A 25,082-nucleotide genomic window follows, 5' to 3' on the forward strand; every position below is an offset into this window, starting at 1 on the left:
CAGACATTATTATACATTGACTTCCCTTTCTTTTTAATGAAAGTTGGGGTCCCTAGGTGGCTCAGTCAATTGAGATCCCAACTCTTGATTTTCGCTCAGGTCATGATACCATTATTGTGGGATGGAGCCCTGGGTTGGGCTCTGTGCTGAGCATGGAACCTACTTAAGATTCTCTCTTTCCCCCTCTTCTCCTCTCCCTCACTCACATGTGCACGTGCTCTCTCTCTCTCTCTCTCTCTCTCAAATAAATAAATAAACAAAAAATAATGAAGATCACACACTAAAATTTTATAGTGGAAAACTTTGACTATATGAACACATGTTCTTTGTTTCTATTAAAAGGAAATGGCATAGTGTATATACATAACTGGCTCCCTTAGACACACACACACACACACACACACACACACACACGCGCGCACACATGCGCACACACATACTTAAGACTTTGGCTCCTGCATTCTGTTTCATGTATTAAGGACAGAGCACACATACTATTTTAAAATGGGTGCTTAAGTCAGTTAAGCATCCAACATCAGTCAGGTCATGATCTCATGGTCTGTGAGTTTGAGCCCCACATCGGACTCTGTGCTGACAGCTCAGAGCCTGGACCCTGCTTCTGATTCTGTGTTTCTGTCTCTCTCTGCCACTCCCCTACTCACTCTCTATTTCTATCAAAAATAAATAAACATTTTAAAAATTAAAAAAAGACTAAAAAAAAATAAAATGGATGTCCAAACAATTCTGTATCTCTTGAGCTATCCTTTGTTTAAGGCAGTTCTTTTCTTACATAATTTTTAAAGTTTATTTTATTTATTTTGAGAGAGAGCACACAGCAGGGGCAGAGAGAAACTAAAAGAGAATTCCACTGTTAGTGTAGACCCCAATGCGGGGCTCAAACTCACGAACTGTGAAATCATGACCTGAAGTGAAATCAAGAGTCCTACACTGAACTGACAGATCTACCCATGTGCCCCATGGCAATTCCTGATTGAACAGATCATAGTTTGAAATTTTATTTACTCTTTCAAATATCAATCATGATAGAGCCAGAAGGAATCTTAAATGATGAGCCAAATCTTCTTATTTACAGATAAAGAAAGTGAAGCTCAGATAGACTAAATGTTTTGCCATAGTCAAAGCTAGTAAACAGAAGAGTTAAAACTGGAAGTCGTCTTCTACTTTTTAGTTTTGTTTTGTTAATGATTTTTTCCCCTTTAATCTATCCTAAATATTACTTTGTCCCTTGAATCTAATCAAGTGTTTCGTTCTTATGTTTCTGACATAATTCTACTAAATGTCAGAATTTAAACAACAAAGGACCAAATTATTTTCAACACTTTTAATGCTTTTCCCCTTATACTACTGCTTCTCTTTCATCATGAGTTCCTACTATAATGTGTTGTTTTGTTTCTTGGAATGTGTTATTAAAATGTAGGCATGCTAGACTTAAGTATATATTAAAACATATTTGAGGCTGGTAGCTCAACAGGTAGTCAGAGTGGTAGATGCAGCTGTGAGCTTATCTACAAAACATTAAAGTACGACACAGCACCTAGCACATAGTTGTAGCTCTGTAAAAGCCATTAAATAAATGTATTCATTACATAGATAAGAAAACATAAAAAGCAATCATGTATTGCCCAAACCATAAACAGTAAATGTAATTTCTGAAATGCCTATCTTTTGGGACCCAGGATTTCCAGAGGGTGTTTTTGTGGCGGTATTTATATATATGAAACAGCATGAGGCATTGGAAATTGGTCACTAGGTGACCTGAGTGTTTGGAAACTTGGGTTCCAGTCTCTTTCTTGGAACTACCTAGAGAGGGCACCTCTCTTTCTTGGACTATAATTTCATGAACTTCATAAAGAATTTGAAATCAATGGGATCACTGATCCTATGCTTAATCCCATGGATCCACTGATCCAGGATTCTATTTACCTAGCCCCTTGTATTAGTTTGCCATAACAAAGGACCACATCTTTGTTTCAGTTCTGCCCCCTTCAACATGTATAATTTGAATGAGTAACTTCCGTTTTTTGGGCATCAGAATTCTCATCTATACAATGACCAAGCTGAACCAGATTTTCTTTTAAATCTATTCCAACTGTGACATGTGGAAAGAGGAAAATAATACAGATTCCAAGGTAGTGGTAGATGAAACAAAGGAATAGTAAAACCGCAAAAGAATAAAGAGTGACTCTAACTTGTGGATATTAGTTCCCTCAATGATTCAGTGTAGATAAAAGGATTTAATAATAAAATAAACTGAAAACTGTAAGTTTCAGGTGAATCTTCTAAAAACTTTAAAACATTTATGAGTATACTAAAATAGACCCTTTCCAAATTACTGAAAACATTATCCTCTCTTTTTCCCCTTGTAAAATAGTTTCCTGTTACCTGCAGGCAAATTTAACCTCTGATTTTTTTTAAATACACACACCACGGCTAAAAATAAATATCTGGCTTTAAAAGAAAATGTGGTCGTTAAAAGAAAGTACAACAAAATGCCAAGAACACTTCTATAGCCAGCTGCATGCTTTGCCTGCTTCAGGAAAAGGCTAGTAGAAAACAGGTGTCACTAATCACCGTGCAATCTGGGGTCTCCAGTTGGAGGTAGAGAGAACCTCAACCAGCTGCTTTCTCCTCTGATTAAAAATTCCTTCATATTAAAATCCTAACCTTTTGCTCTTATACTCACACATGTTTTGTACTTTTTTTTCTTTTTCCTTCTTTCTTTCTTTTTTTTTTTTTTTCTTGTCGGCTTGGGGAAATGAATGGATTAGCAGCATCTTACCGCTGAGTCAGTAAGTTAATTAAACAGTGTGTATATTAAATGGAATAATGAATTATTTAGGTGATAACAAACATGATATAAAATTCCATTTATTGAATAGCCAATTTAATGTTATTAGTTTTAGAATTATATAAATTATTTTTAACGCAATGCAAAAATATTTAGTATTAGCAGATTTATTTTTATGCCAAATGTTTGTTGTTCTTACAACTTTTGGGGAACATTTAATGGAATGTTTTAAATATCTGATTTAAAAACAGTGCAGTTTGATTAAGAAGGAAATTATAAAGCTTCTGAATCAGAAAGACATAAAGGGCTGACTCAGTCCTGCATTTTGTCTCCCATCTTTTCTCTCTACCCTAGAATACTCTCTAATCTTTTTGAAAACATCCTTTTTCAAAGTTAATTACATCAGAACACTCTAACTAGGGAGCAATTTAAGCATAAATAGCATTGGACAAAACTTCCAAATGCTTTCCCAGCATGCCTCTTTTAGAAAAAAAGTCTATAAGGTATATACCATTACTTAATTCAAGTCTTAGAGAAAAATGGACTTCTGAGTGAGAGTTTGGGCTGGCCTCAGTTCTGTCTCTGTCATTTGCCAATTCACTTTCATGAGCATGTATAACTTCCTGTGTATAGGAAGACCACACGTTCCAGTTAGCCCAGGACAACCCCACGTGAAGCACACAGTCCAGCTACCTGTCTGGTTATTACTCCTTTTCAGTCTCATAGGGGTCCTGCTTTAGAAAACCAAATATATAGTGTCTCTACCACTGTGCCTATGCCATAAAACCATTCTACAAATTGGGTGCCCTAGCTAACATAAAATGAGGAATGTGTCTACCCTTTTTTTTCAAAATTAAATATTATAAGCTGTCTTTTTTCTCAGAATTAAACTTTGTTATGGTATTGTATAATTTTATAATTATTGTATAATAATGTTATTACTGGATCTTTACCTACAGGAATCTTCTAACTTAAGACATTTACAGATATGTTAAGCCCCATGATCTCCTGAAAATGCAAACGCTATTTAGTTAAAGTTGTAATAAGCAATCAGCAGGGCATAGGAGGAAGAAAGCAGTATTTAGAAGATAGCCTGAGTTGTGACCTTTGGCAAATTTAATTTCTTTAAGTTTCCATTTCCTTTTTTGTAATTTGAATCTAATAACACTTTTTGGAATGATGGTTGTAAGAATTGGAACATTGTGTATCAGGTGCCCAAGAAAGTGCCTGGTGCAGAGCCAGTGTAGAAAATATGGTAGCAATTAAAATTATAATTATAACTTGTTATCATATAACATCAGTGGACACTTATGGGTAAATAAGTGGGACACAATGGAGTAAAACAGTTTTATTTTCATCCTCAGAGAAATCTCAAACTAATAGGTTGGTAGGGTTCAACACAAGTTGAATTTCATAATGTGGTTGACTGTATTTGATTCCAGAGATTAGTATCTACTTCAAATGTTTAAAAAGTATGAACTTTTAAGCCTTTAGACAATTAAAACTAAGATGGAACACAAAACCTCATTATCCTTTAAAGTGATTTTATTTAATTGCTTTTGCTTATGATGAATTTGTGCAAATTTAGAATGAACAATACATTAAAAGAATAAGATTGTGCAATGAAGTTTTTAAAGGTTCTTTGGTTTGTCACATAACAAATGTCTCCCTTCAACAACATAAAAATGTCTCAATATCTAAGAAAAAATATTCACTTAGTAAAACACATGATTCAGTATACCTTTGTATGAGTCAAATATTTATCCAACAAAATAGAGTCATCGTATGGTCTTTAATTACTTTTGTCCTTTCTCTAAAATGAGAATTCCAGCTTTTACTTGTTCCTTGAACATAAGAAGACTGTTTTAGGGAGCAAATTATGTTGAAAATGTGTTCCAGACTTACATGGATGGTCCATAATTACTACGAACAACCATCTTTGGTCACATACACATTGTATGAAGCAATATGTCTCAAATTTGAAATGAAAACTTTCTATATTTTATCAAATTTTAATCAGAAAGCATGACTTCAAATCCTAGTCCCATCTGAAATTTTAAACAGTTGCTACCTCTCTGTACTTCATTATTCTCAATATTGTTTTCTGTGCTTCTCATGCTAAGGGGTACCCTTCTTTATGGAGGGCATGCTAGGCCTAACTGGCCAAATGTTCCACACTGAGGTGAAGGAGCTGACAAAGGTGGACACTGGTTCCCAGAACTAACCTATGAAATCATGCCATTTCCAATTCCCTTTCAATAATGACAAAGTATGTGTGGCCCTAACCTATATCCCTCATATATTTTAAATTACATTGTTCATGATGCCTCCTTTAAATCTTTGATGTAGCAAAGTAGGATATAAATTAGAAAATTAATTAAACTTAGTAAATTCACTATTCAAAGTTAGCATTTATAGAGCAGTTAACTCTCTTAGTCTGTCTTAAACAAAGGCAGTAACATGTAAAAATTATCCTCCTTTGAAGACAATTGAAAATGTTATCATTAATGCATGAATATTCTTAACATCAATCATGCACTAAAAGGTTTTGTCATACCTGTTGATTTTAAGTTATTACAAAGCAGACAAGTTGAAAGCATTTGTCTAATGATGCCAACCACCCATTCTCCCTACTTGATGGGGATGTTGTAAGGCTCAAAGTGAAATAATGTATGCAAAATCACTTTTGTGATACAGTGATGTATATAAAGCTTATTCATTCAATTAATATTGATATTACCGTGTGCCAACCAATGTCTTAAAGACTTGATAGCCAACTATTTTAATAATAGACTACATCTGTCTATTAAAATTCCATACAATTATACATATGAATTCTGTCCTTTCTTACAATGTGTTCAATTTCCACTGCTTTTGAAATTCGTTCTTTATCCGTTCTTTCTTGTGTGTTCTTCCTCTTCAAGATCTAACTCATTTTCTTTCAGCCAACTCATGAAAACAAATGCAAAGGTCTACACTTCATCCTTCAAGGTTATCCTGCACCTACAGTGTCCTGCACCCATTATCTGTATTCTCCAGATTTTAATGCCCTTAGGAATAACCTGGGAATCTGGTTAAAAGGTGGATTCTATTTGGTGGGACCTGAGACAGCATTTCTAACAAGCTGCCAACTGATGCCCATGCTGCTGCTCTGCACTACACAACTTGCGGGGGGAAGTTCTATTGCATTGAACCTGTGCACTGAAGCCCCACTTCCTCCTGTTAAATTATTTTCCTGCATCCCACTTATTTTCAACAGACATTCTTCTTACAAATAATTAAATCTTTGAGCTGTAAACAGTGTCCTGCACATTTATCCTTACTTTAACACATTCCATGTGCGGAAAATTTTAACCACAAAGGATCTTTGTTTTGTACTTGATCGAGGAAACTCTCTCTCAATTCAATTAGCCAGTTCACATGCAGTAAAATCACAGGAGCCAACGATGTGAGCACCATGTGTTTGTCCATGGAGATTTTAACGTAGAATCTGTTCTCCTTGTTGCTTGCTCCATCTTGATTACTGTATGTAAATGCAAATACTAGATGATTCAAACATAACCCAACACATACCGTGGCAAAATTACATTAAGTCAACACCTGATTTCAATCCAGTTTCATTTGTGTTTCATAAAGGCTTTGTATTAAACATCTATAGTTTGTTTAAATGGACTTCCTCTCTGTTCTGAATTCGATTGTAACTATATTCAGGTTTAACTACTTGGAAATATTTTAATTATACTGTTTCCATTGTTTGAAAGTACCCCCAAAGAAATCTTATAATACTAACTTCTGCTTTTCAATAGTTTTAGTTACATTATTAACATTAAATGACCATATCTTTGTACACAAACTTCTGACCATGATAGAAGAGACTTCAATTCCTGGCTCTATCTTAATTTCCCAGACTCATCTTCTTTAACTATCACTTTTTTGTGTTACACCATAGCCATATCAACTTTAACTTGAATTTTTGTTTATACTTTTTGACTTCTCAAATTTAAGTGCATTTGCAATGCCATGTCTTCGGACAGGGAGAGGGCTGACCATTTTGGTGGTCAAGGGTTCTTCTTGATGCCCCCTCTAATCCCAATCTTCTGCAACCATTTCTTTAACCTCCTGTGCAGTAAAGCCATTCCAGAGCCCACCCAATGTATATATCTGTTGTAGCAACTTAGCAACATTATTCTTAACTTATGTTTACTTTTCTACCTTTCTTAGAGACATGACGGCACTTTTTGTTTTTAATAGTTTATTCCTAGTACCTGAGAGAGCTGTATGGAGCTCTCATACAGCTGTACTCAGTTCTATTTTGTTGATTTTCTATTGAACGATATGCATATAAGTTATAAATATTGAATACATGACCACTTTTTTTAAATTTTCAAGTCAACTGTAGTTCTACCACGAGAACTAAATATGTGGCCGTTCATAAAGAAGTGGGACATAACTTTTCACACAGTTTCTCAGTAGGAGTAACAGGATATGAAAATACACACCAGACTCAAACTAAATATGGTACGTTTTAAAAATGGTCACAAATTCTTTGTCACTCCTACCTTTGTGATCTGAGGTTTATGTCACCTCCCTTTCAATATGAGTGGGTTTCTGAATGCTTTGACCACTAAAGTATGGTAGCAATGGTGCTGGATGCTTCTAAGACTAGTTCATAAGAAGCTGTGTAACTTCCACCTGGTTTTCTTGACACACTTACTCCGTGTAAGAACTAGCCTGAGACCCTCACATTGGAGGGGCCATTGATAGGTACTCCAGTCGACAGACTCAGATGAAATCTAAGCCAAGAGCCAGCATCACTGCCATCCATTGGTGGGCCATCTCAGCTGTCCAGTTTAGGTCATTTTTTCTGATGACTAAGCCTGCCCCAGCTGCATCTGATTACAACTGCAGGAGAGGCTCCAAGGGCAAACCACCCAATAGAACTCTTAATTCCTGAATCACAGAATAGGGAGAAAAAGAAAATTATTTTAAGCCACTCAGTTTGGGGGTAATTAGTTACACAGCAGTGGTAACTGGAGCCAATCCTAGTCACAACCGGGACCCTCATCCGAAATCTATCTCTAGGCTTTCTGGAAAGTCATTCTTTTTCTTTAGTTCTCATTTAATCTCTTTGTAGCTATCAACAGTAATAATTTGTATTTTTAAAATACTTTTATCTACATTATCTTATGTCTGAATTCACACATAGAATGGCTATTATTATTACCTCTACAGCTGTGGCCTGAAGTCTTGAGAGTAGACTTTTGCCACATAAGAACTTCAAACCAAGCCTTACTCCAAGTTCTTTGTCAGCCAAGGAAACTGTGACCTACACATTTGCATACACCCCTACCTCTGCCCCACTTCTCCTATAAATAAGAATTACTATTTCAATGAATAGCCTCTAAAGTCAGATCTGGCCTTATTTTTCCAAGATTCTAAAATATTCTAAATAATAATCTTTTTTTTTTTCATTTTAACCTATGAACTCAGAGAAAGTAACAGTGTGAGCAATGAGGTTAGCAGCTTTTTAAAGTGGAGTGTTTCTATAAAGCATCGGGAAGAAAATAGCATAAAGGAAATATAAACGATGATTTGCTTGAGAAATGAAAAGATAAGCAATGATTCAGATGGGAACACCCATTAAAAACATAAGCAAAGCAAAGCAGTACTGTTTTCTCCAGTTGTAATTTTTGTAATGGGAAATATGACACTTACACATTCCTCTACTTTGGACAATGTGCTTGCCCAAACCCCTGAATTGTCATGATTTTACTAAAATCTTCAATAGATCTTTTCCTTAAAAACAAAGTGGGGGTGGAGGTGCAGTAATTTCTAAATAGGCAAGCTCTCATTGGGATAAATGGATAATGGAACAATAGCTAACGATTTACAATAAATCACTGTTAATATTGCCATTGCTCTCTAGAGGGTAATTGAATGCTGAAGACATATATAGGACTAGGGAACTATAGACTATGTATCTTGCCTCTAATATTGACTTATGGAATGACAATAGGAGAGCAACTGAGCATACATGGCTTGAGAAATGAAAGGATTTCTACAAGGTGAAATTATTCAAAATTTACATTGTTTACAGAATTTATAAGGAGATGAATCAATGCATAGAAAAAAAAAGATGAGTTACCTATAAATGATAAAGGACAATAAATTATATTAACCTAACCTCAAAACAATGCCTAAAGACACCTAAAGTAGTTGACATTATTAGACTTCTGCTTTCAGTTTGTTGTCTTTGTATGAACTCTTATCAATCAACAAGTATGACAAAAACCTTTTAGTAAGTGATTGATGTTCAGAATATTCATGCATTAAAGACGATTTTTTCAATTATCTTCCAAGAATGGATTATTTTGTTATGCTTTATTGCCTTTGTTATTTCAAAAAATAAAATAACTTCTACATAAATTTTTATTAAAGTTTGTAGATTAGTGTGGTTAGCTAGTCAGGATCCATAAAATAATTACTTGGGAATTAGCTGATTTAATCATACATCTTCTTTTTCCAAGAATGAGTTAAAGTAGGCATGATGACATTATACTTTACAATACATAAGTGACATAGATTCACAAAGTATTAAGCATTATAATTAAGGATATAGAAATGACAATAAAATTTTGCTTCAAGTGACACAAAGAAAAAATATATCCTATAACTATTTCTCTTCCATGTACTAATTTGAACCATTTTAGTTCAGAGCAATCTCCACAAAGAAAAGTGCATACAAAGTTGATTTAAAAACATTTTTTAGGGTATAAAGCAGTAGGAGACTTTTTTTTTATTTTTTCTGAATTAAACTTTTATTTGTTCTACTTTTAAAGCAATGCATCGTACCAAGATGTATGTATTATCAACACAGGAAAAGCAATCACATAGATATTTTAACCTCCAATTCGATATGTACATAAGCCCATTCAAACAAACAGAGTGCCACTGGATTATTCACATTATCAAATAACATTAATTACATTTGTAGTTCTCAATCATTATTTTGTGCACATTAGCTTTTGATGAATATGGAATATACTTTTATGGATTTTCACTGGAGATAGGCAAAAAGGATGATATATTTTGGAAGCAAGTAAAGACATACCTGTTTAAATTGACATATTAACGTACTATTAAATTTTCTTTTGTCTCAATAGAACTGATGCAGTACACATTGGTAACATTTTTTGTCACATTCTCACAAACACTTATTTCTTATATCTTGAGTTTTCATTTTAGCTATTCTGCAAGGATGAGGTGATATCTTATTGTGGTTTTGATTTGCATTTACTTGATGATGAGTGATGTTGAGCATCTTTTCATTTGTCTATTGTCCATCTGTACATCTTCTTTAGAGAAATATTTGTTCATGTCTTTTGTCCATTTTTAATAGAATTATTTGGGGATTTTTTGTGTTGAGTTAATAAGTTCTTCATATATTATAAATAATAACAAATGTCATTTACAAGTATCTTGTCCTATTCAGTATGCTGTCCTTTAATTTTGTTGATTGTTTCCTTTACTATACAGAAACTTTCTATTTTGATTCAGTCCCAATAGTTTATTTTTCCTTTTGTTCCCTCACCTGAGGAGATTTATCTAGACAGATGTTGCTACAAGCAATGACAGGGAAATTACTGCCTGTGCTCTCTTCTAGGATTTTTATGGTTTCACGTCTCAGATATAGGTCCTTAATCCATTTTGAGTTTACTTTTGTTTAATGAGGAAGAAAGGGGTCCAGTTTCTTTCATTGCATATAACTGTCCAGTTTTCCCAATACTATTTGTTGAAGAGATTCTTTTTTTCCATTGCATATTCTTGCCTCCGTTATTGGCCATATAATTGTGGGTTAATTTCTGTGCTTTCTATTCTGATCCACTGATTTTTAATCTATTTTTGTGCATGTACCATATTGTTTTTGATTACTTGAACTTCATAATATAACTTGAAGTCTGAAATTGTGATACCTCCAGTTTTGTTTTTCTTTTTCAAGACTGCTTTATCTATTCAGGGTCTTTGTGGTTCCATACAAATTTTAGGATTTCATTTGTAGGAAAGTGGATGAACCTTGAGGGTGTCATGCTAAACGAAATAAGTCAGGCAGAGAAGGACAGATACCATATGTTTGCACTCATAGGTCTAACAGGAAAACAGGAGAAACCTAATGGAGGACCAGAGGAAGAGGAAGAGGTAAAGAGAGTTGGGGAGAGAGAAGGATGCAAAACTTGAGAGACTACTGAATGCTGAAAATGAACTGAGAGTTGAAGGGGAAGGGGGAGTGGGGAAAAGAGGTGGTGGTGATGGAGGAGGGTACTTGTGGGGAAGAGCACTGGGTGTTGTATGGAAACCAATTTGACAAAAAACTATTTAAAAAAAAGAAAAAAATGTTTTAGTTCTGTGAAAAATGTTGTTGGCATTTTCATAGGGATTGCAGTAAATCTGTAGATTGCTTTAAGTAGTAGGGACCTTTTAACAATATTTGTTTTTCTGATCCATGAGCATGGAATGTCTTTAAGTTTCTTTATGTCATTTTCAATTTCTGTCTTCAGTGTTTTATAGTTTTTAGAGTAGTTTTTCACCACTTTGGTTAAGTTTATACCTAGATGTCATATTGTTTTTGGTGTAATTGTAAATGGGACTATTTTCTTAATTTTTCCTTATGCTGCTTCAATATTAGTGTATGGAAATGCAACATATTTTTGTACATTGATTTTGTATCCTACAACCTTATTAAATCCATTAGTTTTAGAAGTATATTTTTTTGGTAAAATCCTTAGGATTTTCTATATATAGTATCATATCACCTGCAAATAGTGAAAATTTACTTCTTCTTTGACAATGTGGATGACTTTTTCCCTTTTGTCTTGCCTGATTGCTGTGGCTATGACTTCTAGTCCTATGTTGAATAGAAGTGGTGAGAGTGGACATCTTTGTCTTGTTTCTGACATTAGGGAAATAGCTCTCAGGCTTTCTCTATTGAGTATGGTTTTGGCTGTGGGGTTTTCGTGAAAGGCCTTTATTATTTAGAGGTATGTTCCCTACTTAGTTGGGGATTGTTATTATGAATGAATGATTTACTTTGTCAAATGCTTTTTCTGCATCTATTGAAATTATCATATAGTTCTTATTTTTTCTCTTGCTAATGTGATATATCACTTTGATTTGTGAATATAGAACCACACTTGCATCTCAGGAATAAATCCCATTGGATTGTGGTGAATGATTTTTTAATGTATATTTGGATTCTGTTTGCTAGTATTTTGCTGATATTTTTTTCATCTATATGCATCAAAGATATTGTAGTTCTTTTTTGTTTGTTTGTTTTGGTAGGTGGAAACAGTGTCTTCATTTGGTTTTGGTATCAAGGTAATGCCGGCCTCATATAATGAAATTGGATGTTTTCCTTCTCCTATTTTTTGAAATAGTTTGAGAAGAAAAGATAATAGCTATTATTTAAATGTTTGGTAGAATTCACCTGTGAAATAGTCCGTTCCCCCTCTTCTTTGTTGGAAGTATTTTGATTACTGATTCGATTTAACTACTGATAATAAAATTGTTCAAATTTTCTATTTCTACCTGCTTCAGTTTTGGTAAGTTATGTGTCTAGGAATTTATCCATTTCTTTTATATTTTCCAATTTGTTGACATATAATTTTTTATAATATTCAGTGATTTGTATTTCTGTGATACCAGTTGTTATTTCTCCTCCTTTATTTCTGATATTTTTTTTTTAGTCCTTTCTGTCTGTATCTTTTTTTTTTTTTTTGTATTCTTGTTGTTGTTGTTGTTGATGGTGGTGGTGTAGCTGTTGTTGTTTTGACAAGTCTGGTCAGAGGTTTATGAATTTTGTTGATCTTTTCAAAGAAGCACCTCCTGGTCATTGATCTGTTTTTTGTTTGTTTGTTTGTTTGTTTGTTTGTTTGTTTCAGTTTCTATATCATTTATTTCTGATCTAATCTTTATTATTTCCTTTCTTCTCTAGTTTAGTGTTTTATTTGTTCTTTTACTAGCTCCTTTAAGTATAAGATTAGAACGTTTTTTGAGATTTTTATTGCTTCTTGGGGTAGACCTGTATTGCTAAAACTTCCTTCTTCTAACGCTTTTTGCTGAATCCCAGTTTGGGGACCGTTGCGTTTTCACTTTCATTTCTTTCCATTTAGTTATTTATTTATTTTTGTATTTTGTGGCTGACCCATTTATTGTTTAGTAGCATGTTATTTAAGCTCTATTTGTGTTCTTTCCAGATTTTTTCTTGTAGGTGATTTCTAGTTTCATAGTTTTGTGGTCAGAAAAGATATGTGGTATGATTTTAATCTTTTTAAATCTATTGAGGTTTGTTTTATGCACTAATATGTGATCTCTTCTGGAGAATGTTCTATGTGCACTTGAAAAAATGTGTATTCTTCTGTTTTGGGATGGTATGTTCTGAATATGTCTGTTAAATCCATCTGATACAGTGTGTCATTCAAGTCCACTGTTTCCTGTTGATTTTCTGTCTGGATGATCGAACTCCATTGATGTAAGTGGGGAGTTAAAGTCCCCTTCTATAATTATAGTAGTATCACTTAGTTCTTTTCTGTCTATAATTAACTTATATTTGGGTGCTTTCATGTTGTGTGCATACATATTTACAATTGTTATATCTTCTTGTTGGATTGCCCACCTTATTATTATATGGTGTCCATTGTCTTTTATTACAGTCTTTGTTGTTAAGTCTATCTGTCTGATATAAGTATTACTACCCTGGCTTTCTTTCGACATTCATTAGCATGATAAATGTTTCTCCATCCCCTCGCTTTCAATTCACATGTCTTTTTAAAAAAGTTTTTAATGTTTTTTATTTATTTTTGAGAGACAGACAGAGACAGTGTGATCAGGGAAGGGTCGGAGAGAGAGGGAGACACAGAATCTGAAACAGGCTCCAGGCTCTGAGCTAGCTGTCAGCACAGAACCCAACACGAGGCTCGAACCCACAAACCGTGAGACCATGACCTGAGCCAAAGCCGAATGCTCAACCGACTGAGCCACCCAGGTGCCCCCCACACGTCTTTTCAGAGATGAAATAAGTCTCTTGTAGGCAGCATAGAGATAGGTCTTTTTTTCTTTTTCTTAAATCCATTCCATCACTTTCACCTTCTGTTTTTAATTGGAGCATTGGTTCATTTACATTCAAAGTAATTATTGACAGATATATATTTATTGCCATTTCGTTACTCATTTGTGATTGGTTTTTGTAGTTTTTCTCTGATCCTTTCTTCTCTTGCTCCATCTCATGGTTTGCTGAATTTCTTTGGTGATATGCTTGGATTCTTTTCTCTTTATTCTTTGCATGCCTATAATTGATTTTTGATTTGTGGCTACCAGTGAGTTTGCATATAACATCTTTTGCATAGAGCAGTCTATATTAATTAGATGTCAGCGTCTGTTTGAGTCCATTCTTACTCCTCTATTTCTTCACATTTTAAGCATATGATATCATATTTTATGTACTTATTCTGTGAATCCCTTGACTAACTTTTATAGATATACTTATTTTAATGCTTTTGTGTTTTGTACTTACCATAGTCTTGCTTATGGTCTTTCCTTTCCCCTCAGAGTCCCCATTAATATTTCTTAGAGGGGTGACTTAGTGGTCATGAGCCCCTTTAACTTTTGTTTATCTGAGAAACTCACCATCTCTCTTTCTATTCTGAATGACACCCTGCTGAAGAGAGGACCCTTGGATTCTTGACTGCAGGGCTTTGTCCCCACCCCTCACCTTCAGCACTTTGAACATGTCATGCCAGTCCCTTCTGGCCTGCAAAGTTTCTGCTGAAAAATCTGCTGATAGACTTGCAGGTTTGTCCTTGCATGTAACTATCTTCTTTTCTCTTGTTGCTTTTAAAATTCCTTCCACACAAGTATTTTTTGTCATTTTAATTACAATGTGTCTTAGTGTGGACTTCCTTGGGTTGATTTTGTTGGGGGATTTCTGTGCCTCCTGGATCTGGATATCTGTTTCCTTCCCAGATTAGGTAAGTTTTTAGCTATTATTTCTTCTAATAATTTTTTCTCCCTTTTTTCTCTCTCTTCTTCTCTCTCTTTCCTAGAATGTGAATGTTATTATACTTGATGGAGTCACTGAGTTCCCTAAGTCATTCTCAGTTTTATCCCTTCTCATTTGCTCAGCTTGATTACTTTCCACAGGTCTGTCTTCCAGGCAAGTAATTTATTCCTCTACTTCTTCCAGCCTGCTATATCTAGTGTATTTTTCATTTAATTTTTGCATTTTCATATCTGATTGGTTCTTTTTTTATTTCTTTGTTAATAGTCTCACCAATGTCCTCCACTATTTTCTCAAGTTCAGTGCATATCTTTATGATCATTACTTCAAATATGCTATCTGGCATATTACTTACATCTGTTTCACTTAGGTCTCTTGCTATGGTTTGGTTCTGTTCTTTGACTGGGACCTTATTCTTCTGTCTCCTTTTTTGTGTCTAATTCTATGTCTGTTTCTGTATTTCAGGACAGTCCGTTACTTGTCCTGCTCCTGAAGATAATGGTCTTATGAAGAAGAGGTCCTGTAGTGTCCTGCCATGCAGTGTCTCTTGTTCCCCTGAAACAGTATTGCTGTGGTTGTCTCCCTGCTGTTGTGTCCTGGCAACTATTTCTTTCAGCCCAGTTGTCTGCAGAGGCTCTCTTTGCCTATTGTGATCAATTTTTGGTCCCTGGCTAGGATGGGGCACACAATTTTAACAAGGTGTGGGCAAGTCTGCTTGCAAAATAAGACCTGCAGTTGCTGCTGCAGAGACTGGGGCTGCATGGGTGGGGTACACACCTTTAACAAGGTACACCTCAGGCTCCACAGGATCTCCCACTGCTGCTGCCACTGAGACCAAGGCCCTGCAAAGCACACTGGTCAGGATATGAACTGTTGACAAGGGTTTTGCTGACCATCTAGGAGAGCATGCACACAGAGCCTAAACTGAGGCAAATGTGACTGAAAAGGGTGGATCTGCCAAAGTGTAGTGGGGGTAGGGTGGGCATTGGTATAAGCAGGTTGGGTAGTGTTGATATTGTGCTGGATCCTGTAGGTGGTTGTGTGTTTATGTTGAGGGGCAAGGCAGAGAAATGTTACCTGCCAGCTACTTTGTTCCTGGAGGAATCTCCCTCTGGGATATGCTTTGAGATGAGTAAATAGCTTTTTTATCCAATATGCACCAGACATTTTTTTTTTCCCAACTGCTACTTCTATGCTGTATCTCCATGGGCATAGTGGTAGTGTCCTCTTTTTAAGGTTGGGGACTCAGCTTCCTAATGCCCTCTGGGCTCCCCCAGAACATAGCCTGCCAATTTTTAAAATCCCAGGATTTAAGTCTCTTTGGTAGTAAGAACTCAACAAAGTTAGGGACCTCTCCCTTTCAAAGCCAAATGCTAAGGGGAATTGTCTTCCCTATGCAGGCTCCCCAGTGTGAAAGTCTGTTTTTCCACTTTTCTTTGCCTGTGGCTCCCTGCCTCCACCCCCTCCATAAAAGGCCATGCTCCATTTTCAATACCCAATGCATCTCCACCCTTCCTACCCTTGTTGATGTGGCCTCTTCTCTACCTTTAGTTGCAGAGTTTGTTCTGCCAGTCTCCAGATTATATTCTGAATCATATATAATAAAGTGAGTTTGATCTAGTCATATTCAGAAGACAAGGTGAGCTTAGGGTCTTCTTACTCTCTTATCTTCCCAGCCTCTGGGATTGAGAAGAGGGCTTTTAAACTGAGCTGTGAAAAAATCTAGCATTTAATGATAAGATAGAGGAGGATACTACTCTAGAACATCACTTCTTAGCATTTAATACACTTTAAAATAATTTGCAAATTTTATTGAAATTCAGATCATGATTCAGTAGGTCTAGAGTGGGGCCTGTGAGTACACATATCTAACTAATCCTTAGGTGGTGATGATGATATTCCATGGACCATAATTTGAGCTCTACCAACATACCACTATTTTGGTTGATCTTTCTGGTTAGTTACACAACTTATAGCTCTATCTATGATCTACATGGATTGATGTACCTGCCTATATGTTCTATAAGTATGGTACAGCTTGTTTACCTGTAAATCATAATCGTAACAAAGACCAAAATAAAACTAGAGTGTAAGACAAAAAGACAATGGTCATTCCTTGCTAGCTAGCAATCATTTACAGTTAATTTCATATCTACCTTTATATTTACTTTGTATTCTTCACAATGTGGTCTTTCCAATGATCTCTCCATCTGTAATTCCTTTGTTGCCTCTTGCCACAGAGCCTAGACCCAGCTAAAATTCATCCCTAATGTTTCTGTACAGCCAGGTCAGCAAATTAATCTCCCCTACTGCCAGAACTGCAGGCACATGTTCTTTATTTCAAGTCATCTGGCTTTAGAAAAGATCTGCTTTATAACTTACCATGTTTGTTCACCTCTTCCATGGTTTAGTTTAGTGTCCTTGCACTGATCATTTTTCTCTCCATTCCTACTATATCTCTTAAATGACCATTTTCCATTTTCAAAACACATTTTGGAAGCTTCCAAAAAAAATATTGCCACATCCAAATATATATGTTTCACTCAGTGTCAGCACTCTCTTTTATTCATAACTAATTTTAATAAAACATTATCTGATATTAAATAAATATAGCAGTTTTTAAAATGACGATCATACAACATTTTACTTCATTACTAAGTTAGGTATAACTTAGATATAACTCTAAAATAAAATTTCACAGGGTTTAAATTTGCAGAGTTTTACTAGGAAGGTGTAACATTTGAATGGCTTATCTTATGGTCAACTTATAAAGCCACGGGTCTAACTTTGAGCTCCTATTTTTCCTCCTCCTCTTTCCCTCCTTATCTTTTCATCATTTCTCATTCTAAATGCTCTATTTATTTAATGTATGGATGAAAATACAGTCTTTCATCATGGTGTTGCCCTTTTTCCTAGATGATGATGATTAATCAATTACAAATTTATGAAAAAGAAACACCTGGCACACTTCCATAAACAAATAGGTTTCCTGTGGTTTTAAGAACAGCTGAGGGTATTTCAAAGGGTCAGGGGGCTCTGTGAGCAAAGCTCTCTTCACAGTTTGACTTCCCACATGCCTGTTTCTCATAAATATGCACCCTTACACCCAACATACATGTATTTATTTATTTATTTACTTAGCAGGCACATGTTGCAAAGGCCACAGAGGAACAAAGAAATGCAAGGAAGAGAGAGGAAAGATTAACTTTAAAACATGGGTATTTAAAAGCCGTCCTTCTAAAAATATATGTATATATATACTTTTAAATAACCATAAATCTAAACCAAAGAAAATAAAAATAGAAGCTACATGGGTTAGAGACATACAGCTCAGTACCTGCAACTGAGGTGATTTTGTCTTACAAATTAATGGCGACAATCGGTGTTGGATACAAGGCATTGATAAAAGAAGCATGCTTCGATACTTTCTTCAGCTGTTCTTCCAGACCTACTTTCTTGCCCTTGACTACACTTCTATGGAAAATTCTACTGGTATGTTTTCACATTCAAGGGGGAAAATATTAAATTTATTAGACTGTGATATCTTCTACTTTTTAAGATCTCCTGTGCATTTTTACCTCACTTTCATAAATGTAGATGTCTTGTAAAGGGGAAGGTTCATGAGGATTATTAATCTGTCCTCCAAGGCTTTGTGTTCAGTACAGTGGCTACTACCCACATGTCCAAATGGAGATGTGCTGCTAATATAAAACATAGCAAGGTTTTAAATATTTAAGATATAAAAAAAGAGTGGAAAGTATGCCATAGGTAATTTGTTTGGTTGATTATATTGGAAATAATAATATTTTTAATATATTGGGTTAAGTAAAATGTGTTGGTAAAATTGTTAAAATCACCCATTTGTTTTAGTTCTTTTAAATATGGCAACCAGAAAATTTAAAACTACATATGGGACTCACGATATTTCTTTTATACAGCATGGCAATAAGGTGTTTTCCCCCCTATGTTTTTATTCTGTAATGTACAATATTGTTTTTTCCTTTTGAAATAATCATTCCCAATTAAACTGAATGCTAAAGTAACTCCTCAAACATGGAAACTTAAAAAAAAATCTCATAATAATAATAGTTATTTTTTACAGGCTATATATTTGAGTCAAACTCAAAGTTAACATTTTTTAAAACTATTAAGTATCACAAAGTGCACAAATTTAGAGAAATATTTTTTTTTCATTCCTGGCCTTAAACAGTAATCAACATTATGTAAAATGACTATATGCCTTCTATAAATTTTTAAAAATTTGTTTGAAAATAAGTATAAAATGCAGAGAGAAATATAATAGAGAAAATAAAAAATACTAAGGACAGAAACTTAAGGCATTTTCCTACTTATTTTAGAGCTCAGCATCATTTTACTCATAAAATGCTTGGTATAACACTAATTCTTACTCTCTTACTTTGAAAAAATACTTTAACACTGATTTAAAAATTACAGTCTGGAAAGGTTGAAGAAATGCACAAACATTGCATATTGCCACTAGCATTTTAATACATGCCCTTAATCATAGTAGAGTGAAGAGCCTATCTAGCATGATTTAGTAAACAACAGAAAGTCTGTTCTGGGTTTTTTCCAAGGGTATTGGTGTTTTATACAACAAAACTACCTAATATAAGGTGGGCTTTGTTTATGAGGTAACCTCATTCCATGATTGCAGATTACATTTTTATGAGTTCTTTGGAGTTAATTCAAAATATTTATTTCCAAGATCTATAATAACCATATCTAAGGAAGGGCTAAGGCAAAGTGCTTTCTCAAGATTATTTTTTATTAATCACTAAACAATCACGAACAGTAAAAAAGCAAACAAACACATATTGAATATATATGTATGTGTGCATATACACACATATTAATAACACCTACTAGGTAAATTTTTCCATAATTAGTGTAGTCCATTTGCCCCACATTGCACCTCATTTTTCTTTAAGTTATTTTTGGGGATCCATGTTAAAGAAGTAGAACTTGATTTTTCTATTCACTCTAATTTTTAAGAGATTTATCTTAAGTTGACTTTGTTATGAGTGGACTTATTGAGTTACCAGAGAAGTGAAGATAGAACAGAGTGGCCCATGCATTATAATTTACTACGTTTAAGGGGTACTGCAATTATCATGTCATGGTGATTTGCCAGAGTGGACTATTACTGAATCATGTGAATGATTTGTACCAGTTCCAGAGATTTCAATTGGTTTCCATTTTCATTAGTGGGAGTCTATGTCCTTAACAGTCAATGATTTATATTTATGTCAACAACTGATAAGAAAATTTTGAACTAATACAGTAATCAGATGAAGCTGAAGCTTCTCTATTTGTATATTCTCTCTTTCACAGTTGGTTTTTAAGAGCTTTGGAATAGGATGATATTCTGAAGGACTGTAATGAGGAGGACCTGAAATTTTGATAAAATCATACAAATACTATAACCATCAAAGTTAAGGCAAAAAGAGAATTCAAAGAAAACATAAATATGAGAAGCCACACATATACTTGATAAATTAGCATTGTCTTCATGTAATGAGAAGTGGAATCTGATGAATGAAATGTCATGGTCAAACCCTTTTAATCAATAATAAAATGCAACATTATTCATATCATGATTATATCTGCCTTGAAGGTTTCTGTTATTGTGATGCAAGTTTTATTCATTTTTTAAAAAATTGTTAAGTCTGATTAGGTTTTTAAATTTATTCTGCTTTTTTTTGTTGGAGGAAGAAATAAAATTGTGATTTCATCAATAACTTATTCTTGAAAACTTCAAAGATTAAGTCAATCAACCCTATTAGATAAATTTTATTTTTCCTTCACATACATTAGATTTTTTCTGTACTAATGATGAAATTTACATGTATATATATGTCTATATATGCCTTATATGTATACACATATAAATATACATATACATATAAGGTATATATATTGTATATATATATGCCTTACCTTTCTGTCTTGATCTTTACTACTTTTTCCATCAGCAAAGACTCTTGAGTCATTATTTGGTGTTATCATCTGTAATGGGATTCAAATTTGAAGTTTTTCTCTTTCAAGATGAGTTGTTAAAAAAATCTTATAGCACAGTGTACACAAATACAGTAGTGGATATGGATACTATGGAATAGTATTCTTTACATGTATGTCACATATAGTCTTAGTTGAATATTTTTTGAATACTGAGATGAGATTTAGACCCTCTGTTTAAATATCAATATTTTAAAAACAATCAAAAAAGTATTGGCGGGGCGCCTGGGTGGCTCAGTCTGTTGAGCGTTGGGCTTCAGCTCAGATCGTGATCTCATGTTTTGTGGGTTCGAGCCCTGCGTGGGGCCCTGTGCTGACAGCTAGCTCAGAGCCTGGAGCCTGATTTGGATTCTGTATCTCCCTCTCTGACCCTCCCCTGCTCACGCTGTCTCTCTCTGTCTCTCAATAATTAATACAAAAAAACACATTAAAAAGAAATTGGTGGGAAGGTAATCTTACAAAATAATCATGGGGAGAATAGAAACATACTGAGTTTATTTTGTCTTAGACAAGTGAAAGATGAGGGAGCATAATAACATGAGTAGTGAATTACCAACTGAGTCATTGAAACTGTGAAATTTGTTCCACTAGATATTTTATACAGTAAGTATAGACAAATATTGATTACTTTTTCTAGTCTGGAACAAATGTGCTCCTTTTTAGAAACAAGTAGCTGATGTAGTTGTTCTTTCAGTGAGTCTTCGAGGAAGTGAATAATTGAGAAAGCTATAAACATATTCAAACACTAAAACATAAGTATAATTTAGACTGTGGTATCTTCTTTGAAATGAATGAAACTTCATCTACGAACTATGTCACATAGGTTATGATATAATTTTGAAAATCATGAATCAACTATTTCAAGTGCAGTTATGAACAATCAGTTAAAAATACTGTTTACCCTAATGCTCTAATTCACAAGAAACGATTTCTTAATCCTGGGATAACAAGCAAATTATTGTCTCTTCTGTTTTTAACTGCAAAAATAATTTTAGAATCATAAAATATTAGTGGTAGAAATAATTCATTTAATACATCACCTTTTATTTTTTTGAATGATCAGCCTATATATACGTAACTATATTTCTTGTTTTAATTCATAGTATATCTTAGTTTGAATCTTTCTATCTTCTGAAAAATCACATTTTTAAAACAGAAACTTGATATAAACCATGATTTGTATTAATTTTTTAATTGGGGTTTGCAGTTCCTCTAGCAGACTGGGTATAACATTGCTAGATATCTTCAGTTAATAGAAGTAAAGGAAAGGAGAAGGAATGTCAAGGCCATGACAGGTATGAAGTAGGCTTTATTTTTGTTATGAAGAGAGGGTGCAATTATTTTGATTTGAAAGAAATGTCCTATAATCTCAAAAGACAGTATTTCTAAAATACTAAATATAGAACTTATTAATATCCTAGATTTCTTCCCTTTAGAATCAGTTGAACCTAATTTTATCCATAGCATTAACATCTTTTCAGAAAAGAATATTGATGAAAATATTGATCTCTTGACAAAACCCATGTCATGGAGTATATTGATGCTGTTTAATTGTTCAGTCATATTAAATAGGCCTTCAAATTATTTTATGTAGCTTAAGAGTTTAAGTCTAGGTGAAATATAAAATTGGAATGGGACTTTTAGTTATCACTATAGTGTATTAAATGGTAAAATATATTTATCTCCAAAACACCTAGAAAACAAGAATGTAGAATGTGTTTGTGCATTTAAGTATATTTTACATGCAGCTCTTCTCTATGATCCCAACTCACAGCATTGTTGCCTTTTCTGAACTTTTGCCCCCCATCTCTGTGTAATTCATGTCATCCAATGTAATACTTAGTGTGAACTCTTCTTATTCATAGCTTTTCCCTCTATCCAGAACATCTCAGCTTTAACAGAGCATACATTTCAAGATTCAGAGCTCTAAATACTTCCCCAAAAGAAAAGCATACATGAGTGTTATCAAAAATGTTCAAAATTTTGGAATCTCTACAGCAATAACTATCTTGAATAAACACCTCGTGACTGAAACATAATAATTAATTTTATATTAGTGTTAGCCACAACTACTAATATAAAGTCTTGCTTTATAGTGATTTTTCAGGTAATGCTTGATGATGAGTGATTGATTAATAAAAAAAATAAACCTATGGCAGTAAAAAAAAACACACACGCATGAGAAGCACTCATATCAATGTTTATATTTAAAAGTCCTTAATGAGAACTAAAATGTATCTATTATAGATTATAATTGTGATTATTTTACATAAACAGTATTGTCCAAGTAAAAAGGACATTGGTATCAATCAGAAAAAAGTAAACTGAACAAAGGATACATTCTTGGTATTTACTAGAAAGAGTCCTGGGTGCTTCCATCCTTTGGGAGCTTGTGAAGATCTGCCATTTCCCTTTTTCATGTTTCATTTCCCATGTGACTCAGTCATATACTTGTTACCACACAGTGATGACGATTCCTTACATACAGTGGGTACACAATAACTACTATTTACCAGCTAAAAGAAGGCTTATAAAACTATATAATGAATTATGAATGAATGGCATCTTTAAACAAGCATATATAGCAGAGGTATAAATCTCAAGGAGGAAAATAATATTAAATTTGGCTGCACTGCTGCTACCAACATTTCTAGTAATCCTAGTGAAACTTTTGTTTTCAATGGCTTATTATAATATTACCATAAAACTATAACACATAGGGCAGACTCCTAACTGCCATTTCCCAGCTGCTTTTTTCCCTGTGAGTTTAAGTATTCTGTTGATGTATTTATTACACGGTAACCTTTTTACAGTTAACTCATGTTCTGAATACCCTGTTAAAAGTGAGTAACTTAACTCAATGCTAGAAAGCCACACTAGCATTCCTTCATTCCTACAGTATAATCCTTAATTTGAAATGGAGTTTGATTGTTTTAACTACAAAACATAAAGGAGCCTGCACTACATCAAGACCTTTAATGGAAACTAATGGAATTTTTGGCATAAAATAGTGGAATTAATTAGATCCAGCAATGCACACTGTTTAACTGCTAGACTGCCATTTTACACTGATTTGAAGTCATACATACTTAACAAAAGACATTGGGTTGATTGCACAAACCGGTTGAACACTCTTTTTACATTCACTGTGTAAGTTATTATCCACTGTGAAAAGATTATTGACTTTTTTTAAGGAGATATTATGGAGAGAAATGATTGCTACCAGGATGACTGGTAGAATTATGTATGAGATAAGTAATAACTCTAATTTCTCATCTGCTGAATAAATGGCTTTAATTTTAAAATACTAGTTAGTGTATATGAGATTTCTGCTGAATTGAACACAATTATCAAAGCTGTTTTTGAAATGTAATGGGCACTGAAAATGAAGCATAAAACAAAACCTCTATGCACACCTTTAGTAGTTATATATCCTAAATTGTTAGTGATGTTTTGTATATTTTATTTCTGATCTGAAAAAAAATGAATGTATATGCTTTATCCTGGGTGTTACTAATAGGGTGTAGGAAACACTTGTGCCTCTGGTTCTTATATAAAGATCAATCATACTTATTGATAATTGATGACAATTTAGTTGGTCTGGAGACAAAGATCAATTATATCCATGTAAGCATAAGACTCTAAAAGGTCCTTTTGTGATTTCCTATAGTGTTTCTTTCCCACTATTGTGATTTTCTGTAGCAGTGTGCCTCCACCTTGCCTGATTATTGGGACTATCTGGAAATCTCCTTGTAAGATACAGATGTGCATCAGAATCAGTGACAGATCAACTACTTCTCTGAAAGCCTGACAGTGGTTAGTTATCACATACCTATGAATCAGTATGCACACAGATAACAACTGCAACAGAAGCATTTGTGTTGACTTCTTATCTCCCAGTGATAACCTGTGGTGTTTGTGAAAAAGCATAACTGAAAGAAAGAATTGACTGACAATGATGAAACTACTATAGCAGAGAAATGAAAACTGATAAGGGGTACTTATCCATAAATTAGGGGAAAGATAGTGACAAAAAAACCTAAGGCTCTCCTAGAGGAAGTGCTCTGAAAACCTTTGTGACATTAGAGGAATTCTCAGAGAAATTTTCACAACATTGGAAGTGTGGGAGGTACCATGTCGGAATCTGACCCGAACTTAGCAAGAAGTGTGACGATTTGCTAGGGCAGA

At 34.1% G+C, this 25,082-nt stretch overlaps 1 long non-coding RNA gene across 2 annotated transcripts in view; it reads right to left on the reverse strand.

Moving 5' to 3' along the window:
* Nucleotides 1-25,082, reverse strand: part of LOC115292606 — a 104,259-nt gene that overhangs the window by 44,955 nt on the left and 34,222 nt on the right. Inside the window, exons 4-5 of one of the 2 annotated variants that reach the window (XR_003909057.1) lie at nt 20,817-20,885; nt 6,106-6,332 (exon numbers count right to left, since the gene is read on the reverse strand). This is a non-coding gene — a long non-coding RNA (uncharacterized LOC115292606). Of the gene's footprint in view, nt 1-6,105; nt 6,333-20,816; nt 20,886-25,082 lie in introns of those variants that run through there. The other variant, XR_003909056.1, reaches the window with a different exon arrangement.

This window comes from Suricata suricatta, chromosome 5, assembly GCF_006229205.1.
Source record: "Suricata suricatta isolate VVHF042 chromosome 5, meerkat_22Aug2017_6uvM2_HiC, whole genome shotgun sequence".
In the NCBI taxonomy this organism is placed as follows: Eukaryota; Metazoa; Chordata; class Mammalia; order Carnivora; family Herpestidae; genus Suricata; species Suricata suricatta.